The 15,945-nt window shown below is 40.6% G+C and overlaps 1 long non-coding RNA gene across 1 annotated transcript; it reads right to left on the reverse strand.

Moving 5' to 3' along the window:
* Positions 1-490: 490 nt before the first annotated feature.
* On the reverse strand, positions 491-12,191 carry LOC310902063. Its single transcript, XR_014586453.1, has 2 exons — positions 10,662-12,191; positions 491-718 (listed from the first exon to the last, which is right to left on the reverse strand). It is a non-coding gene; the product is annotated as an uncharacterized lncRNA (long non-coding RNA).
* Between the last annotated feature and the right edge of the window lie 3,754 nt (positions 12,192-15,945).

The following is a 15,945-nucleotide window of genomic DNA, read 5'->3' on the forward strand; positions in this document are numbered from 1 at the left end:
CTATCAAACCACGCTCTATTTTATTATATGTCTTAGCATATTCATCTTTCAGTTCCAGATGAACCACAAAAAGAACCCAGAAAGCAACCTCCTTGAAATATCAAGATGGAATTCAGCTCAACCTCTTAGCTATAAAGCCTTTGGGCTTAATCAGACTCACAGTCAGAAGAGAACTATTTCCAGAGCCAGCTCAGGTGCAAACCAAGACAGAAAACAGCTGCCAAGTATTTACTCTCTTCAGATTTAAACTTTCACAATGGAAATACTATTAGAAATTTCAGTATCGTGAGTTCCTACTTCTTTGGGCTGATTTTAGGGAACTTTAACCTCACCACCAATCTTCCTGTATATTCCGACTTGAAATTGGGAACAGATCTAGATTTCATCAGGGTCTCCCTATCCCATTTTGAACCACAGCAGAGCAAATTTCATTCTCAAGGCCAGCCTGACTGGTTCTCCTTTCAAAAAAAAGTGAACTGGAAAGCAATCTTACCAATGCCGTTGTCAAAATCTCGTGTCGTATGGGGACACACAGGACAGCACTCCCCTGGGGGCACCTGTGGGTTCTCACACTCCAGCACATCTTGACACTGGATTTCATCGCAAAGAATAGCTCCGTTGTCACAGACACAAATTTGGCAAGGCGAGGGCTTCCAAATATCCCTGTTCAGGTACATCTGGCCATTCTGAGTGCAGGCGATTTCTTCACCGTCTTCTCCTGGAAAAAGAGTGAGGATATGTAAAGCATTTTCCAACTGTGAAATCAAAGGAGTATTAGGATGAGGATGAGGAAAGAGCAGGTCTGGAGATGAAAAGCAGCACCACATACATGAAGAAAACAGTCCACCAGCATAGCTGAAGTTAATATATAACCACCATATTAAATACCAGTCATCTTAAATGTCTTTCTTATTTTACCACCTTATTTCTCAGTCAAGGGGAAGTAAAATGGAGTTGTTGTGGAGAGGCACAACCCCACCACATGGTCTCAAATGTATATTGCCTTAGGAGTCTGGGTGCCTTTCTGCTCAGTGAGGTACTAACTCTGCATTGACAAACTCCTGCCACATGCCAGCTCTCTGCAATGTTTGCCCACAGGGCATTAGGGCATTTTCTGGGAAAAAGGAACCTGTGATACTTTTGTAAAGAATAAAAAAGTGCTACCTGCTCCCTGCTGCAAGTACTTTACACAGCCAGACTTACAATAGTGTGGAACAGACATGGTAGAATGTTTGGTGGAAAAAGAAAAAAAAAATCATTTATTAGGACCTTGGCATAAGGTAATATCAGCATGGAGGGTGAAATCTTCCAAATAGGACAACAGGACACCAGCGCATGCATAATTCATTGCTATTGATATATGTTAACTATACACAAAATACCTCTTAAATATCTGAACTATACATAAAAGAACGTCCTACGTGGCCATTTATATAGGTGCAGCATCTACTGACTAAACGAATGTCCTATCTATGTATTTCTCATGTTTGTATGGAGCTCGTCCTATTTTACTAAAGTTATGCATCCTTTTTATCCTATCTACCCTTTATTTCTTTTTCTTGAATTCCATTAATTCCATTTAGAAATCTATTCAATGCAGTTCAATGTAGTTTTCCAATCTACTGTCACCAAGACAGAACGACTTCTCTAGGTTGAATTCTCTTCTCTCTCTCTTTTTTTTTTTTGTTCTGAGAAAACTTAAAATTTTCAAAAATTTCCCTATTTGAGGGGAACATAACTATCCCTTTAGGTATGTAAGCAAACAGTCCAGATATCTGTAGTTTTTTGTTTTGGGTTGGTTTTGGTTTGGGGGCGGGGAGGAGGGGGAGTTGTTTTTTTTAAATAATGAAGCAATAATCTCCTCCTAAAAATAAAATACAATTTTAAAATAAAATACACTTTAAGAAAAAAAATTCTTTGGTTGTCCAACATTTTTTAAATGCCCTATCAACAAAAAAGAGACTTTTTCACTTTGGCCTAATGAATATTTCATCCTCTAAAGCTCCACCCAACCCAAGCTCCAGCAGAAGGAATGAACCGTCCCCAGACAGTCCCCAGGCAATGGGTCCCAAACGTGCAACCCAAAAACCCCAGTGCCAAGATTCCCTCCTCAGAGCCATAGGCAGCAGAGCTCTCAGACGCAGCTTCCTGTGCTCCAAACAACTCTCCTGACCTTGGGATACCGTGGCAAGGATTAATCTTATTCTGGGTGGCAACTCCAGCTGACCACAGAAACCCTTCTATCAAAAATGTCTTTGGAACTGGAACAGTCTGGTTAAAATCTTGGTCTGGAGATTCCCAAACAGCTCTAATTTTGAACCAAAGAAAGACTGGGAACAGAGGTAGCTCTACATATATATTCTGGGTGCATCCCAGTAGTCAAAGATCCCTATCAGCATTTTTTAAGAAAACCTGTTATTAGCATAACAATTAACAGCACTAAGCACAAGGTCAGCTTCACTGTTCTATGCATTTCTGCCCTAACTTGAACCAGATGTAAACAGAAAATCACAAAGCAATAAACAGGAACAGATTTAGGATTTCAGCTTCATGCCTTAACTCAAGTCCTGTTACTCCATCAATGTCAAAGCTCAGAGAAACGGAGCAGATGTGTCATTAACTGTTGCCTGCCATCATCAGCTTCTGCAGCTTTCCAACAGAAACTGAAATCCAAATTTATACCAGGTCATCTCCTCTCTTCAACTGGTTCATCACATACACTGACAAAACAACTCAAAGGGGTGCCACAGAAGCTCGGGAGGAAATGTTTTCAGTGTGAAGTAAAGACATCAACCAAGTGTGGTGCACAGCCCATTTAGGATACTGTGAGAATCACTTTCCAAACTGCAGAAGGCATTTTGAAAAGCACTCTTCTCACTTCTCCCTTGTGTGCATGACATAACGCGCTGTCTGACATATTTAGCCTTTTTCCCCCAGATGTCTGGCATATGGTCTGTGTCTTCCTTAACGTATCACCAGTAGAACTCGCTGTGCTGTTCCAGAGCAGCAGTTTGCATAAATGAAATTTCTGAGTTACCGAGCCCAAAGTCAGCATTCTGTCATGACTTCAAATAAACCACACAGCAACTGCTTTGGCAAATCGGAGCTGCGCCAGGTGGTGACTAGCTTCTGCCAGAGCCCTGCTCAGTGGCTGGGGAAGAGACGGGCAGGGAAAGAGAGGGGGAAAATAAGCACATACTCACTTCTGGAAATATATTAAGAAGTCTGACTTCCTCTCAGATTGCAGATACACTGATAACTTTAAAAGAAAAGTAAATGTATTTTTTATTTTAACTCTTTTTTATCACGTTTGCTGTCTCTAGTTTTCCTTTGGGCTGTGACTGTGCTACACTAAGAGTAACCTGCAGAGAGCAGATACTGCACCTCCAACTCATCCCACAAGCACCTTTTGACTTTTCACTGTCAGATCCAAACTGTAGGCCTGTTATCCATCCATACCCAGACCAAGAAAAGCAGCAAAGGAAATTGTACTATTCTGTTTCTTCCCTGGCTTGGAAACGAACAAGTTTTTTTAATTATAGAGACCGAGTAACAAAGTATTTGTTTCACATGTTCTTTCTACCTCTGCAGTTGTAACACAAGATGCTGAAGGACTCCAGAAATTGTTAATGTGGCAAAATGATGTGGTAGTCCATTAACAAATTCCTTTCTCACCAACCAGAAGTACAACTATTATTGCTATTGGACCTGACTACAGAATCCACAGGGTCACTGATCCATGTGAGTCAGGGAAAATGAGTCTCAAAGCAGCCTGCAAACACAAAAGGCAAGGTACGAAAAATACCCTATGAAAAATTTAAAGACATTCGTGTGCTTGTACAAAAGGACCTTTCTGAAAGAGGTTTTCAATGAAAGGCACCATGACTACAATGTGATTTTTTTTTCTGTCATACATTGATCTGTTGGAATATCATTTTAGCATGAAAGAACTGTTCAACCAGAAGTCAAAAGTCATCCCCAGCTGATATATCAAATCATCATATTCAGAGACCAAGCATCAACTCTTTGTAAGTAGAAATCACATCATGCACTGACATACCCAGGCCCAGCTCCGACAACACTGAAGTTGTACACATTACTGAAGGAAAAAAAAAAAAAAAAACTCCCAGCCACTAGATGGCTGTCAAAGCCCATCAGTCACACGAGCAAAGCCCAAAGGCATCCAGCAAGGGCGTGCAAGCCACACCCTGCTTTGGGCATTTTTGCTGAGCTTGGTTTCTTTGCAAGCAAATATCCATGTTAATTCCCCTCCTCAAGGAGCCAAGGACAGGACGAACGTTTTAAGAGAGAGCATACAAAACCACTTAAATCTTGCACTACCAGCCGTGTACCATGGTGCAAGTGCACCTGGAGATCCACCACTTGCTCACTTTTATGGCACACGTTGACTGGTGAGCAGAGCCTGGACACCAGGCTGCTCTTCCAAGGGCTGACACAGGGGAAAGAAATGGAAATCAGAGAGTAAAGTGGGAGAAAATGGGTCTTGGTTTGTTGAAGTGGTAGGGGAAAGGGAAGGATTTAACAGCAAAGCAGCTCCATTTCATTTCACTTTTACTCGCTCAAGCAGTGACATAATTAAAGGAGTGTAAATGCTGATAGACCTACAGAGGCAGAGAACACAGCCTAACAGAGCCAGAAGAGATGATGACTGGTCCTTAAAGCTCCGGCTGCCAGTGTTACACTTTCTTTCTGCCAAGAGGGACTTCTTGATGCATATTCTACACTAAGTCCAGTACTTTTTTACATTGCTTAACATAAAAAGTCTAGAACAGAAAAGGAAATATTACTGAATGAAAAAGACTGGAGACAAAACAACTTCTGCAGGTAGCTTCTCATCTTTGTCAGCCTGATTCTAGACTGTGAAAAGTATATGGAAATATAAGATTGCAGTAAAATACTTAGTGTTTAAGTTAAAAAAAAAAAAACTGCAAGAAAACTCTAGAATATGAAAAGCTGAGTTTCAAGTTGTGCATTACAACTATCTAATCCTGCTTACTCATAAAGCAGAGGTGCAGAAGAAAATCAAGGTGAAAGACAGTACGTGCTAACAGCCATTCTGCAGATGTACTGTTGTGCATGTGGACGGAGTGCCAAGAGATGGACAAGAGTAACTTGGTGTTAACAATGCTTGATTGCCAGCCTGCTACAACATTAGCATAGAGCTTGATTCATTTCTCATTAACTCAATGGAAAAAAACTCTTATTTACTCCTATAGGAATCACACTGCCTGACATTTTGTCTTTTGATAACATTTTTTCTCAGTATTCTGAGTAGTTTTGAGCACTAGCCAAACCATTGTATCACACAAATTCTAATGTAAGTAACAATTATTTTGAAAATCAGATACTTCTCAGAAGTGCTGAGAAATATAAAATCTATTTTGCATTTGTTCCATAGAAAGGATTCTTCTTAATAGTGACTAGCACAGACAGCTTACAGAGGAAAAACATATATGAGGAGGAACCTGGAATCCCTTAGCAATAATAATAATAAATCGATTCAGTATTCACTTAATGTGAAATATTTGACTGGGATTATCAAATCAAATTTGCGTTCAGATGTTTCCATTAAAGATACATCATGCGTCTCAATGAACTAGAAGTAATAGCAACAGCACAAGGATGCACTTAAATGCAAATAACAGCATTCTCTTAGAAAAGCTCACCAGTAACAAGGTCTTTAACACATCGTTAATTCCCTAAGAGTTACAGAAGATGAATGTCCTCTCCATGTCTTGAAAGTCAGTTAAATTCCCCTCCACAGTCAAGCCAGTAAATTAGGAATGACACATACAGACCCATCGTGAGTATAGCACAGAGGATTTATTCATTATAGGACGTCAAGGTCCTACGAGGTGCACTGTGACATCTGTGTCCCCAGGCACATCTGGTTCCAGGGACTGATTTCAGCCACATTTGAGAGACCTTGTGAGAGAGCAGGTCACTAAGGTACTGTGCTCCTGCAACTTTTGTGAATGCACAGGTTGGAAGAGAAGACAGCCCCAAGTTAGAGCCCCCTGAGGTTCCCTTGTAAAACAAGGGGATAAATCCCTTTCATGACACTTTTGGGATAGTATTTAAAACACAAACATGTAGGAAAACAGGCTTCATCGGAAATGTTTCTTAGGAAAAGAGGAGCTTTGTGGTTTTTTTTTTTGTTTGTTTGTTTAATTCATTCTATAAGTTCCTGCTTAAACACCTTACAGGATAACTTGCAAAGTTCACATGAAATAAATATTTTTAGAAGCATTCTACAGATTAAAGAAGTCCAGTGGTCTTAGTTCATCATGAGATTTCAATGTGATTGTTTAGTCAGTCATCTAGAGAAAGAGCTGAAGCCCTTGTGCCTTGTTTGGGAATAATAAAAGACCCAGGGTATATTCCTAAATAACGCAGGTAATTTTAAAACGTGTATTTTAGGAATGGAAAATTACAGAGACTCAACTGTTTTTCTTGCAAAGTCCACTACCATAACATTAAGTACAAATAAATACTGCCAAGTATCAAGATGTAAGTCAGCTCCCAAGCAGGGACTTAATTAACTGCTGAAATTGCTACAGCAGTTAACCGGAGCCTTACTGAATACATGCATTTTGCAGCTGGCCAGCTGTTCTGGCTAGCACTACTGGGAGGGAGTTCACCCACCAAGGTTTGTCAACCAAGAAAACCCAACCTCCAAGCTCTGAAGAGCAGTCCAGAAGTAAAAATCAATGATAAACCAATATATGTTGACTCGGGAGAAGAGAGAACTTCCCAGGTAAAGGCCTCTTTGAGTGTGATCTGGCTATTGGTTTTATCTCTTCCAGAAAATTTTGCCAAAATAAATAATTCTGTTTTCCATCTCAGCACTGTGATTCAAGATTTGGATGAATGGGGAAAGCTGAAAAGCAAGAACCACGCTTAGGATATTGTTAGACTCCTCTGAATGAATTTTAACTTGATATTCTAAGAATATAACTGATTCCCCACATTTCCTTAACTGTATGGGAGCAATACTACCCCAACGTTTGGTTTGTTGGTCCAGGTTTCCCCTCAGTCATAGGTTCATGTAGTTATGGCTCAACCAGTGAGAACAATAGTTTTGCGCTTTTTTTAATGGAAAAAGTTAATTTCCAAAACACAACAATCGAGAACAATATTTTAATTACAATGTCCAACACACGCTGGATACGAAGGCAGAATATACTGGGAGCCCTTCTGGTAAAAAGGATTTCTCTTGCTGGTCCTACAGTGTTATCCACTGTTTCTTATACTGCTCAATTCATTAAGAGTATCTGATGGTGTTGTATCTGCATATTGACTTCATCATTCCTGAGCTAATTAATGAACAAGGCAGCCTTTCTAAAGACCCTGTCTTATCCTATGGACAGGGCAGTGCACTGTAAAGATTGGTCACATTGGTCTTTTTCTGTGGGTAACCTTACAGCCTTGGGTCTGTGCATAGCAGAAAAGCATTTGGTTTCACTAACTCACTAGAGTCATCCCGTAAATAAGGACAGGTGTAAAAATGTCTTTATTTTTCTCCATTGTTACTTTGGTTCAGAAGTAGAATGGCTGGTCAAATTCCTTGGTAGGAGAAAAGGTTGAAGAGGGAGTTTGAAGAGCCTGGTCTGCAGCAGTGCTCATACAAATAGTCCCCGATGACAACAATCAAGCCTCAAGTATACAGTGAGAAATGGAATTACTTCCAAATGTCTGAGGCCGCACACAGATCGTTATGTGGAGGCATTCGGGGCATGCCTGAGAAAACACTGTAGCAGATTTCGGCAGTCGGAGGAAATCGGTCAAAAGCTCAAGTCCGTAGTGGGGTGTCTGGTTTCTGCTGGAGCCCATGCCGCCACAAGCACAGTGCTTGGACTTCGAGGTCATCGTGGTGCAGCCAGTTCAGCCATGTCCACCTGTCCCACAATTTACTTCCCAACTCGGGGCAGGCAAAGCCTAAAAGCATGCCTACCCTGGCAAATTACTAAGTTTTACTATTTCAAAAGAGGCTTGACGCAACAGAGGTCATTTGATTTTCTAAGCAAAGCATTTGAACATAGTCTTGACTCTGGTATGACAATTTTAAGTGGAATCACTTTCATTGCTGGGCCCGCAGGAACAGCAGATTCTTTTGATGGGGGCACTTACAAAGGGCACGTGCAGAAATGGTTCCAGTCTATGGAAGCAGAGTAATGCCAGGGCTCGGCACTGCTGAATTTTCACATGTTCTACAATATAGGCATTGCCTTTAAAATTAAAACAGTTAAAACTGCTAGGCTGAATGCTTTGGCTTTGTTTTTGTAGCACCCATGCTCCGACAGAGGGACTTCTGGCCAACCTGCTGCTGCAGATCTTATCAGGATGTAAGGAACTGTGCCTAACGTCTAAAATAGCAACACTTTAAAATGAAAATGTAATATTCTGTCTACTTTGGCACACTATTCTGGAATCTGTGAGCTCTTGATTTGGGTCTTTCCGAAGTCCAGTCTTAGGCTGCTGTGCACCAGTAAAAAAAAAATGATCCGTTTTGTCTGTGAAGAAACTTGTATCAGCAAGGCGCAGTTTCCAAACTCACAGGACGTTCGGATTCCTGCGATAAATCTACAAGTGCTTCACAAGCAGCCCTCCTGGTCATCCAGCCAGCCAGAAACCGACTGCCCAGGTGATGGGGTGAGATTGCGCTGCGTCAGCTCCTGGAGAACCATTTCTGAAAGCACAAAGGGAGCTGCTTGCTGCGCAGTTGTACAGATGCCTCTCACTGCTTTGTGTTTTCATCTCGTGTCAGATGATGAGAAAATACATTTTGACACCTGAGCACTGTAAGTAACCCCTTCTATAAGCATATACTTTGCAGATTACTCCTAATAAAGAATCATAGAATAATTTTATATCATGTATATATTAAAGAATACATTGTACCATTCTCTGATAAATGAAACAGACATAAAGAGGATCCTTAATTTCGTATTAAATGTTCTTGTAACTCCTCTACCTATTATATTATCATCAATATTATTCCATTTTAACTTTTTTTTCCAACTCTAATCTTTCCTTCCTGAAGTTATATTTCATCATAGGCCCTGTAGAAATCTCCTGCCTAAATAACTTTACTCACTTCTTCATCAATGTTTTAAAGTGTCTGATTAATGACAAGAATATAGCTTACAATTTAACTCAAAAAAAAAATCATGTCAGATCTGTGATGTGTGTTTTAAAGAAAAATTACTCTATGCAGCCTAATTAGCTTAACTACCTGTGGTGAGACTGGGAAGTAAGCTGCCATCTGCTGTGACACTAACAGTGGAGCTGGTCTGTGTGAACACCATATACCACAGCGTCAGCCTTAGCGGACTAAATCCCACGCTCAATTTTGATGGCAAACACAGAACAACCTCTTTGCTCAAGATGAGCAGATCCAGATCACTCGACCTACAGCACGTGCGTCAGCTCCCTAATTTCTTTGTGGCCCATCCATTTACACACTCTGGTCTTGATCTTGACCTGAACGGCCCAAAATGGACATCTGAAAGAGCTGAAGAGTGGGCAAAAATCCCTTCTCTCTGCCTGCTGACTGTGCTCTCACTAACACAGCCCAGTACAGTTTGCCTTCACTGCTGCAAGTTCACATTGCCAGCTCATGTTCTACTTGCTGTCCACACAGACCCTGGGTCATTATCTTCAAAGCTGCTCCCCAGCAAGTCAATCCCCAGTTCATCCTCTTCCAGATGCATTTGCCTTTGTTAAACATAGTGAGGTTTCTGTCACCCCATTTCTGTCTAGATCCCTTTAACCAGCACCCCTGCCATCCAGCGTATCAGCCATTCTTCCCAATTTAGCCACCAACAAAGTGTTTAAGGGTGCATGCTGAAAAAAAATTAATCTTGGCCCCAGCACTGACCACTGCTGGAGGAATGCCACTATTAACTAGCCACCAGCTGGTCTTTGAGCTGCCAGCCATTACTCTTTGAACTCAGCCAGCTTTTCATTAACCTTGTTGTTTTCATTCACCTTGGAGCCCTTCGGTCCATACTATCTCAATTTGGATACAGATGCTATGGGAGACTGCATCAAAAGCCTTGCTAAACTCAAGGTAAACAATATCCACTGCCTTCCCTTTATTCACCAAGCCAATTATCTCACTGTAGAAGGCAATCAGATTTAACCAACTTGACAGCAACAGGAAAATTCATGAAGCAGCTAGCCCCTACCTGCAAGCTGATCTCGTCTGTGTACCCACCTACCAAGCTCGGGCAAGTTCCGCTGTTCTAGTTTCATATATGCAATAATGCTCAAAGTTTGACTGACAAATTAACTACTTTGCACTGTAAAAGAGCTGGTTTGCCTTCCTTATTTTGTAGGATTTATGTCCTTTGAAGTCAGACGAAATGGGTATGGATGTTGTCTTATTACATCTAAGAGAAACACACTTGCTGCTGCCCAAACATCCTCATTCTTTGAAGCCATACACATCAAAGTTCAATAGAAACGTATCATTACATTGCCTTTTCCACAAAGCTCTTTTACATTGCGGTTTGCAAAGTGTATTCACCCAATCCCCTAAATACATCCTCTGCTGACTAATATCACCCTCTTTTTTAACTAAAAATAAAGATTTGTAATTAGTAAGAAAAGTCAGTTCCATAATTAAAAATCCTTACATTCCAACAGGCTCAGCATTTCAGACTGAAGAGAAAACCACCCAGTGCTTGGGTGGAGTAGGAAGGTACTGCTGGAAAGTTATACTCATAATATGTAGTTTGTCCAGCATAGCTATTCATTTGCTGAAAATTTGGGCCTCTGAAAATAAAAAAAAAAAAATAGTAAGCAAGAAAGTTTTCAAAGATTCCAGCAACAAAACCTGTTTCTTTTCTGCTGCCATTACCTTTGCCACACTTCAGGCAGCTCGGTCAGCAACTTCTGGTTTCAAGATTATATGGAATAGGCTTTGGCAGCCCTCAGGGCATTGTAGCTGCTTTCTGCACAGCATCAGGGATGAAGGAGCAGCTTAGTTTCAAATGCAATCAAAAGTCAGTCACATATGTGAGAGAGAAAGATGGTGATTCACATACATCTCATGTCCAAGAAGAAATTTAACTTCTGCAGAAATTAAACTTATTTGTTACTTACAGATACAGGAGTAATAAGCAATTTCCTTCTCTCAATGTCTAAAAATAAGTGTCAATAAGCAAAAAGTGAGCAGAATCCAGTCCATTTCAATAAAGAATAGGTATGAATAATCAAAATCCTTGGGACTGAATGTCAGAGCAGGACAATTAGCATCAGACAGGAATTTTTCTACATTTTTTTTTTTTTGATTGTTGGAAAGCATCGAATTACTGAAATACCAAAGAAGGTAATTTTACCAGATACATCCACTTGAAAACCCTTCTTTTTATTTTCAGAATGCTTGAAATAACATATTTCAGTCAAGAAAACATTGGCTTTGCTACAGAGATCTCTATACCAAGAAAGCCTTGTAAAAACAGACACCCAAGTCAAGTTGAGGAAAAGCATTTTCATTGACCTGACCTGATACTACCTTATTACTGAGTCATCAGACCTCTCAAGGTTACCTCAGTTCATCCTGAACTTCCAGCTAGGAAAGCCATGGATATTTACAAGCAGCTTCCTCTCTAACACAGACCGGTGTTTGCAACTCGCAGGATGTCTTCAAGTAGAGTTTTATGTTTGCAGACCAATTTAATTTAATGTAATTCCTACTAGAAGAAGGATAAAGCTAGGTCAGGGAAAGAATATCCCTACCCCATTTTCAAAGTGTTGTACAGCTTCCTTAAATTTAAGGAAAGAAGACAGTTTCTTATTTTGCCTTTATGTAACAGGGGGATATGGTAACATTAACTTATGCTTGTTTAAATGTACAGGTAGGCATTGTAGGTAAAATCCACTGTGAAAGCAGAATTAGAGGTCTCTCTGCATATCTGGAGACTCCCTGTTACTGCATCTTGTGTTTGAAAATGGTTACCTTTTTTTTTTTTTTTTTCCCAATTTCATTTTTAACTTGGCTCTGGTATTGCCCCAATTCTTGGTCCATACATATTAAAAAAAAAAAAAAAAGCGATGAGCATAAAAAATGACATTGAATGTTAAAAACAAAAGTAAGCAAAGAAAAAATCCTGTCCACCCTGTCATTTAGATGCATAACATTAATAAATGTTCTTTAAAAAGATACATACCAGCCTTTACTTTGCTCTCCTGCAGGATTAGGATTTCTGGGACAGAGGAAATGAAAGGCTTTCCTGCAGGCTCTCCTGCTTTTATTCATTGGATATCCTTCCATGCTTCAGGGATGAAGCATTATGAACTTTTGTCAGGCAAATTGTCCATGGTAAAAAGGGTTTGAATGAATTAAAATTCAAGTAGAGATCTGTAGTTTAAAACAAACCAGCCGTCATCACCTCCAGCAACTGTTTGCTTTGAACTTCATTTACTTTCTATTTCCCTTAGTTCTTCCTTTCAAAAACTACTTCATCATTTTTCATATCTTTTAAATTTTATCCTTCCATTGTTTCTTTGATACAAGCCTTTAAAAGCCCAGGAAGGCTGCATCCAAGCAACTTTTTTTTTTTCTTTTCCCACAGCCAAGCTCTATAAATACTGACGTCTTTCTGCAGCAGTTAACTCTCCCAGCAGAGGTGGAAGCTGCAAGCAGGTGCCCATAATGCATAAATCACGCAAACTTGGCTTATTTTCCCTTTTGTAAAAGAATGAAAATCCGTGTGGTGTTGAGAGAACTTAAATATTTGACTGCAAGTCCATGCTCCACATAGACTTGAGATAGCTCTGTGTGGGTGGTATGTGGGCACTCTATAATTCGAGTGCCTATGCCCTATCATTGGTGTAAATGCTCGGTCTTCCACTGCATCCAGAAATCTGCAGGAACTACATAGGGAACCCTGGCCCACAACTGGGCTGTTCTGTGACCAGTCCTGGTTTTGTCTTTGAAGTGGAAATGACGAGCTGGAAGCTAGAAGTTCTGTGCACCACCTTCACCTTGGTTCAGCAGTTAAAGTCTGAGGCCTAGTTCATCTGTCTCCCAAGCCACATGATTGTACTGCAGACCCAAATGGAAACACAGAAAAGAAAAAAACCACCTGGACTGCCATTACTATTACTTGGTCTTCAGTGTTATTAAATGGTAAGATTTGGGGGATCAAGCCTCTGGAATGAAAAGACACCCAGTAATGCCCAAGGGCTTAATGCTTCTCATGCAGAGCACTGTTGTGTTGGATTCAGAGGCACTGAAATTTCTGATGCATCATATTACTTCAGCTCCTTCTAAACACCTTTTAGTTTATATGTTTTCTCTCTAACATAGTAGATGGCTAGAAGCGACTATTAGTGGTGAATTAATTGTGTCACCAATCATATCTTTCACGCAGCATTTAAGACCACAATGCAACCAACTAAATAAGTGCAGCCCGATTACGTCAACTAACTTTACAGATGAAGACTTTTCTTAAAGAATGGGATGGAATAGTTCATAGAATATCCCGAGTTGGAAGGGACCCATACGGATCATCAAGTCCCAACTCCTGGCGCCACACAGGTCTGCCCAAAAATTCAGACCATGTGGCTAAGTGCACAGTCCAAACGCTTCTTAAACTCTGACAGGCTAGGTGCTGTGACTACTTCCCTGGGGAGCCTGTTCCAGTGCACAACAACCCTCTCGGTGAAGAACCTCTTCCTGATGTCTGGCCTGAACCTCCGCTGCTGCAGCTTGACATCATTCCCGTGGGTCCTATCACTGGTGATTAAGGAGAATAGGTCAGTGCCTGCCCCTCCACTCCCCCTCGTGAGGAAGCTGTAGGCCGCGATAAGGTCTCTCCTCAGTGTCCTCTTCTCCAGGCTGAACAGGCCAAGTGACCTCAGCCACTCCTCATACGTCTTCCCTTCTAGGCCCTTCACCATCTTTCATAGCCCTCTGGACACTCTCCAACAGTTTCACATCCTTTTTGTACTGTGGTGCCCAAACTGCACACAGTACTCAAGGTGAGGCTGCACCAGTACAGAGTAGAGCGGGAAGTTGGAAGGGACCTTCAGAGATCATCTAGTCTAACCGCATGACTGCTTCAGGCCTAATTAAAAGCTCAAGCATATTACTGAGGGCATTATCCAAATGTCTCTTGAACACTGACAGGCCTGGGGCATCAACCACCTCGCTAGAAAGCCTCCAGCCTCCAATTCCAGTGTTTGACCATCCTCACGATACAGAAATTTTCCCTAAGGTCCAGTTTGAACCTCCCCTGGCGCAGCTCTGTGCCGTTCCCAGGCATCCTGTCATCAGTTACCAGAAGAGACCAGCACCTGCTTTATCCATTTCCTCTCCTCAGGAAGATGTAGAGGGGTCCTTTTCAGGACCCTGTGGCCTCTGCCTGAGCAGGAAATTATTGCAGGCTTTGCATGTAAACAGCGTTCTGAGATTTTAAAAACATCTTGGCATATGAGCGTGATACAAGTCCATTCACCAGCTCCCTCTAGTAGTTTCAAGTGACTTCCAGGAGAATTCAAATAATGTTTTGCTAAACTCCGACATATCACAAATCCACCTGAGCATTTCAAGATCTTACTTTTCCTCAAAAAGCATCTCTACGGTTATTTTTAGGTTCTTATGTAATTCCATTTTCTGAACCACAAAGCTCTTCCACCTTACCTTCTTCCTCCAAAAACCAAATTTCTCCTCTGAACCTCTGTTTCCTTTCCCTAAGAAAATAACACATCTTTCCTTTACTTCAGCACCTTACATCTCTTGGAATGTTAAGGGATCCCTTAACATTACAACTCCCCATTTGAGAAATGTCCAATAAAATTTAGGAAGAATCAGTAACTGCATTGGCAAGAAGTAAAGCAAAATGCCTCACCCTCTTGGAAAAAAAAAAAATCATGACAGCTCATTGATTTAGTAATAGACAACCATTTAACATCCCTTACCATCAGTTTAGAAATAGGAATCCAGTTCAGTGAGGTATGAAATATATGGGAATACGCTTTTGGTAACAAGAGGAAAGTCTGATGCTCATTATGAGCAAGAGGACATAATTGAGACCATTATCTTGGAACCTTAAAGCCTGTAAGATATTTTTATGTTGAAGTCCCTTAGGAGGTGAGGCTGCTTGAGTCACTACTCCCAATTCTGTGTAAAATAAGACTAACATCTATATGTAAATAAACATTTTTTTGTTCTACCCCCCAACTGAAATGCCTGAAATACTGTTAATTAATTAGGAACATTATACTTCAGACTTAGACAGCTTTAGAACAAACTCCAATCTTTTACCTCCTTCAGAATCTCACAGTCATCAAAGCATCCTTGAAGATACTCATATTTCTTATAGCTGAAGAAAAATGCTGGAAATAAGGCGTTGCATTCTCAGCTGGTACTACAAGTTACAGCTATTAAAAATCAGTAGCTATCAGTAAACTAGATCTTCTACCATTTACACCAGCTAAAGATTTTGACTTTTAGTCCCTCAATGAGCATCTGTTGTTTATATAGATATCTATCATTCTGTTCTAAGAAAGTTCCCAGAGGATTAGAAATAGCTGGCATCTATCCACAAAGTACACTAGAGGTCTGTGATAATTTCCAGAACACAGTGTCTCATTGCTAAAATTATTCACAGTATTGAAGAAATGCAATATTGCCAATGTCCTTCCTCAGCAACTCCTTCTCCACCAGTGGTTTGTGCTCTTGTAGCCTCATGCAGCTACTTCCAACAATTTTTTGTGCAAGTAAAGCCAAGTATGTTATCATTGTATTTTTAAAATATGAATTCTACCAGGTTAGAAGGGTCATACCTGGAATCAAATTCATTAACGGGTTGCTAAAATGAATGAATTTTTCCAAAACAAATGCACAGCAGGAAATGAGTTATTACTTTAGAAATTAAAAATGCACACCAGTGCTTATGTCAGGCAGACCTT

Source organism: Anser anser (genome assembly GCF_964211835.1).
Source record: "Anser anser genome assembly, chromosome: 6".
Lineage (NCBI taxonomy): Eukaryota > Metazoa > Chordata > Aves > Anseriformes > Anatidae > Anser > Anser anser.